The sequence below is a fragment of the Choristoneura fumiferana genome, chromosome 13 (genome assembly GCF_025370935.1).
Source record: "Choristoneura fumiferana chromosome 13, NRCan_CFum_1, whole genome shotgun sequence".
Lineage (NCBI taxonomy): Eukaryota > Metazoa > Arthropoda > Insecta > Lepidoptera > Tortricidae > Choristoneura > Choristoneura fumiferana.
In genome coordinates, this window is record NC_133484.1 from 17906219 (window position 1) to 17912844 (window position 6626).

Genomic DNA, 6626 nt, shown 5'->3' on the forward strand with positions numbered 1-6626 from the left:
TTATTTTGCGCTATGACACCCATTCCGATAAGATTAGATATGTGATATTATAATTATTCACTTGTTATCGACTAAGGACACGATTCTATCGCTTTGTTCGTTCGCCGAAATGTGATGGAATGCCGACTGGACTCAGATAGGGTTTCGAAAAATCCTAGAGGTAATAGCTTATACTGGATATTTTCGGAAGGGTTCCTAGTATTTAAACGCACATCAAAAAAAGTCCTTTTTTATAAAAAAAAATCTGAATTCACATCAAAATTCTAGTGACAGTTGGACACGCAAATCCACACTGAGGTAGTCACGAATATTGTAAAGAATACGGAGGCGATAGAAGCAGCTGCTATCTATAACTGAGCTATATGGCTCTCAAAACGTAACTCGCCATCTATACGAGTAGTTAGCCCAAGATCTCTTGCTACATCTACCCTTTCTATTGGTTCTCCCATGATAGCAACATTCCTGGCAGCCAGATTTTTCAAAGTATTGCGAATCTGATGCTTAGATCCAAATATAAGATACTTTAGATAAATGCCGTTTATCTATTCCCTGCCAATACCTACATTAGGCGATAAGCTAATAAAACCATACTTAAAATGGGAATTTTATAAACACTTTACTGACATTATCAGTTCCAATCGGAAGTATTTATTTAATCTTGTGATAATGGTAGTTTAAAAAAAACCGTGACGACGCGGACTTATTTTTTTTATATTTAAGGGCTTTTTCTAGGGGAATTCGAGCCTTCAAAGTTCTCGACATATTTCGGGCCTGTAGTATAATGTACAAGGAATGTAGGGTATGTAATTCACTTTTATATTTTACGGGTGGTTAGTTAAAAACTTCCTTCGATTACAAGATTACAACCACAGTACAGGAAAAAGGACACTTACAACATTGTACAGAGTGGACGTGTTTTATTTAGCTCCGCTGAAACTCCTGAAGTCCCTTAGTCAATGTGAGACTGGTGACCATGTACCGACCTACAATAGGGCTTCGTGCCGTGTTACACCGGTTGGAACAGAGGGGCTACTACGAAATTAGATAATATTATTAAGTACGAGAGTGAGAGGTTCCGTAGTAAAATGCGGCAAACATTAAATGTTAAATTTTGATCGACCATTATATTGATTTTTCAGATTTTCCAGGCCAACGGTTTAGTTTATGGATGGGGAGAGGGGAGACGCTTGAATCTAACAATTTGTTGTTTATAGCCTAATAGTTTGTCGAAATCGAAAAAATGGTCTTAGCAAACTTACCCTACAATATGGGTTCAGATGAGTTTACTAACTTTCTGGCGTGGTTAGGTTAATATAAGTATAAACTCATGAAAAATTAAATCTTTTTACTAATACAGCCTCTAAGCTAAGTTAAGTTGCGGTGCGGACGGACATAGGTATCCCGATATCTTCATGGGATCGGGTTCAAATTCCATAACCTAACCAAAAAAAAGTTGATTTTTAGAAATGACCTCAGAAAAAAATAGTGTCGGGGAGGGGGCTACGGACTTGGGCGAAGGGAAAGGGAAGCGTAGATCCACGATACAGTATACCACGGACCGCAGTGCTGCGCCGGCCCGGCACTTCTTCAACCTGCGTCAAACAAAGGGCCATCCATAAAGTGTGATGTAAACACTGTAGGTATATCAATGAGTACTTAATAGTACATTGTGTCTTAAGGGCGGTAAATAAGGGAATTACGAACGAGAGTCTATTAGAAGCCCGAAGTCGAAGACTGAGGGCTTAACGAGTCGATATTCGTAATTCTAGTACCGCCCGTGCGACAACAATGTTTTTCATCACATTTGCAAGTAAAATTTTATATTTATAAAAGATAAAATATAATTGTTCCAAATATTGGCGATACCTTAGGCTGTGCTCTTGGCAACGTCGCCCTCTACCTCCCCCTCCCTCGGCATGCGCCGCAACGTGCGTGTGCATGTGGTGGTCCATGTAGTCCTGCAGCAGGAGCGCGCAGCACCATCAGTACGCGCACCGACTCATTTACCAACCACGGGTTTCATGACAAGCACATTAAGGTCAAGGGTTTTATTTGGGGGTTGCAACCAAGGTAGCCTGCATGTTACGACAGAGCAAGTGTGATGAAAATAAATAAATCGCGCGCCGGTTGGGCGACCCAGGTACCGCTGGGAGGACAGTTCCAGGCGGATCTGCGACGTGTTCAAGTCAACTGGCAAGAGGCTGCGCCGATAGGGAGAGATGACATGCTCTCGTTTCGGAGGCCAAGAGCCTCTTTAGGTCCATGAGCCAAATTAGTTAGTTTTTTAGTTAGACATCATCCCAGCCTATATACGTCCCACTGCTGGGCACAGGCCTCCTCTCAGAACAAGAGGGCTTGGGCCATAGTTCCCACGCGGGCCCAGTGCGGATTGGGAACTTCACACACACCATTGAATTGCTTCGCAGATTTGTGCAGGTTTCCTCACGATGTGCGTGCGATGTGTGTGTTTTAGTTAGTATAAATAAATAAATTCTTGTGCGTATTCCAGTGTGAAGGTGGGGGAGCTATATAAACACACATTTGTTGCATATACATAGCTTTCATAAGGTCGCGGGTGAGCAAAGTAAATGTTTGTTGCTCACTTTTTTGGCCATGTGATCGCCTGCCAGGGTGATCAAAGGCTGGCGCTTATTATAGGCAATTAAAATTGCCATAGATCTTAGTGCACATGTCTATACCTACCATGTCAGCTATTTTGTTAAGACTGTACCACTTGTTTCAACCAAAGTCTAAGAAAATTGCTAAAAGTTGGAGTAAATAGCCGCTAACGATGAACTTCACAGTCAATTAATGGATATCACGATACATACGGTCGCCTGTCAGTCATAAAATGATTATTGATTAATTACTCGTATTTTGTATGTGTGTGCCATGTGTTTGCTGTACATTACTGGTGTGATTAACTTTGCTAGAAAATAATAATATGCTTTGAACATAAAAGAATTTAAAGCCATACTAAATAATAAAAAATATTCACATATCTGAGTAGGTACTCAGATTGATTGATTGATTGGCATGGAATGTAGGCACACTTCATATTTTTTTTAGACCATTAACTTTAACAGCCAAAGATAGAACAATATTATTTAAAATCCTGTTATCAACCGTTGTTTGTATTTTCTCGGAGGTTCTTTCACTCCCGCGCCGAGCGGAGCCGAGCGGAGCCGAGCGGTTACGATCTAATGGTCCACTGACACGCGTGCTATTTGGTCATGTATAATTTATTGCCCATCATTTATAATTATTTAGTTAAAAAAAATTTTAACAAAAAAGTAAAACCGACTCCAAAAAAATAAAAAAAATAACAAAAAATGGAACCGACTACAAAACCCTTGAAAAATTTTTCTAGTAAGTAGGTACGTACTAGCTCGAAGTCGTAACTCAGCACGAGCCAGCAGGAGTGGGACAATCACAATAGTCGTCTACCTCACCCTACATACTATGGGTTTCAATCCCTCCTGCTGGTCGTGCTGAGTCACCGACTTCGAGCTAGTACGTACCTACTTACTAGAAAAATATTTTCAAGGGTTTTGTAGTCGGTTCCATTTTTTGTTATTTTTTTATTTTTTTTGGAGTCGGTTTTACTTTTTGTTAAAATTTCTTTATTTCTCACTTTTTAGTGATTCGTAGTAAAAACATCTCACAACGATTCCATTAAGCCCAAACACGACTTAGTTACGTTGTTTTATAACAGAGTTCCGTTGTCTACCTTCTGGCTTCAGCATCAGATCAGTTCGAAAGAATCATTAACTTAAAGCTTCTTCTTAGTCGCTTATCTAGGTAAGTATAATTAATCATGATAATTTAATTTTAACCCGTGAAATACTTGTTATTGATAGTAGTAGTTCCGTTGGTTAAATCTGGTCTTCATCATCAGTTCCACTTCACCAATTATGATTTGCAAGAGCAAATGCACGAGTTACTGCTAAATATATCCAAATTACCATAGGTGCCCCTACAATATTTGAAGAGTTCCCTCGATTTCCTTAAGATCCGATCATCAGATCCTAATTTGCTGCTTATGGGACCTAATTGAAAGCATTCCTAGACGAACTCAAAAAAAAATTTTCAAATCGGTTCATAAATGACGGAGTTCTGAGGTAACAAACATTAAAAAAAAAAAAAAAAAAATACAACCGAATTGATAACCCCCTCCTTTTTTTGAAGTCGGTTAAAAAGCAATGCGCTGCAAAGTCATACCAAAAAGACATTAAAAAAACGTACAAGTATTTTTTGTATGTCGTCTTCGGCGCTTCTCAATGACGGAACACCCATCCTCCGGCTAGAAGTCGGAACGCACATTGTGTAACGCACACGGAATCACATAATTTTCGTCACGTCTTTCTGGCAATGGTAAAACTATAGGATTAAGACAGAAAAGATAGTGAATGCAATCGGTACCGAGCGTATGTAATACGGCTTCTTGGTCATCAACCAGAAACCAAGTTTTACTAAAATATTATAGAAACTAAAACCTATCTTTACTTCCTCTTCCATACCAACATACAAAATTAAAATAAGGCAAAAGTAACCCTCTCACAAAAGAGAAATACCTACTTAAAGAAAAAGTATTTTCGCGAACTAATCTTTTGCGCTGTGGCTCAGTGCCCAATTTGGCCGGTTTTATCCTTTTTTTCGTGGAAGTAGCTGGCGCAGGCACGTTAAACTTCATACAAATATCAGTCAGTATGTACTTAATATGCAGGCGTCTCGGTCATAGCAGCGGACTCAAATGCCCAATATCATAAAATCCGTGATGTCCATTCGGCTCGTAAGAACTGCGCACCTACCCGGCTTGCGTGCGCCCGCCAGCTCAGTCAGAACCGGGATTTACTTCTAGAAACATCGCTCTCTCTGGACATAAGTGAGTTCATTTGTTTATTTACAAGCTATTTATTTTTAATGCTCACTATCACGTTGACAGTGTACCTATAGATGACGGGCTCTAACTAAGTTACTTGTTCGTAATAAACTTAAACAAGTAGGTAAATTTTTTTTGGTGGCAAATTGTTTTTAGAATTATTGCCAAGCACTGTCTTTTTGAAATCGTTGGAAGACCCAAAATTAAATATCTGTTTATTTCCAAAGGAAATGTGGGATAAGTACAAGGTTTTTTTTTTATATTTAGGGCCTGTTTCACCACTTGTCGACTAACTTTAAGTGACGGATATCAGTGATGCCGTCTGTTTATTTTGTCCGAATAAACAAAGATGGCATTACTTTTATCTGAACCTTAAAGTTAGTCGACAAGTGGTAAAACAGGCCCTTATTTAAAAAAAGAGTTACCCCCTGTTTCACTACCCATTGACTAAATTTATCTGACGGATAAATGTGATGCCATCTCTGTTTGTTTTGTTCGAATAGGCGGAGACGGCATCACATTTATCCGGCAAATAAAATTAGTCAATGGGTGTTCAAACAGCCCCTAGAATTTAATAAGCTAGCTAAACTTAAAACTACCCACACACAGTAAAAACGCCGTCGAAATTTTTTTCTCATTGCAAGGCTGGCCGAATTACCTTCTGAATTAATATTTCTAATCTTTGAGAGAAGCAAATGGCCCTAGGTCGCCTGAAAAGTCAATTGTGGTTTCCAATCAAAAACTGTAGCCTCCTAAGTCCTGACATATTTTAATAAATTAAGCGTTTAAGACCTAGACGTGGTTGACCTGCTTTGTTATTTTGGATTTTATTTCAAAATTCTTACAATTATTTATTCAATGAACAATTTTTACTTTTTAAAGTACATTCGGCCGTTATTCTTAGTGTTAATTAGTCATTTATAAAGTACGCGAGGACTTAGGAGGGTAGACTACAACTCTAGAATTACGTCAAGTGATCATACCCCTGCTGCTCCTATGACTATTGGAAATAATCATCAACCTACGGTCTGCATAGTTTTGATTTACTGCCTCAATAAATCAAAAACAATCTACTACTTAGTTATTGTTTCGAAAAAGAAGCATCTTTAATATGATGAAAGGTACTTGTACATCATTAAGATAAAGAGTCCGGGTTTGGGATCAAAAGCTGTCGCGTTATCATGAAGATGAGTTGTATTTAAATTTATGTGATATGTAGTTAACCGGCTTATTACAATTAAATTTTCGTGGTAGGTATGGGTATTTAGTATCGTCGTAATGTATCTGTCGGCGGTCGATCGTAAAATCCGCCAGATCACGAAATTCCTAGGCATATCATCAAATGGCGCCACCGCTATGGCGGCGTTTCATGACATGCCTAAGAATTTCATGATCTGCCAAAGTGGCCAAATCATGAAATGGCGGCGTTTCATGATATGCGTAGGAATTTCATGATTTGCCTAAACGACACTAGGTAAATCATTAAACGTTGAGTATTGAACGATATGGCGGATGTCCCATAGCCAATTCATGAAATGGCGCTATAATTATATGGTTATGCCTAGGAATTTTGTGATTTGGCGGATTTTTTTACGATCGGCCGCCATGACATATCTATATATAGGCACTGCGACTCTGTTCATATGGAGTCTAGGGGCAGTATAATTAAACTACTTAAATACAACTTACATACAACTTACTTACTTACATATGACTTACTTAAATACGATTTGATCTGAACTAA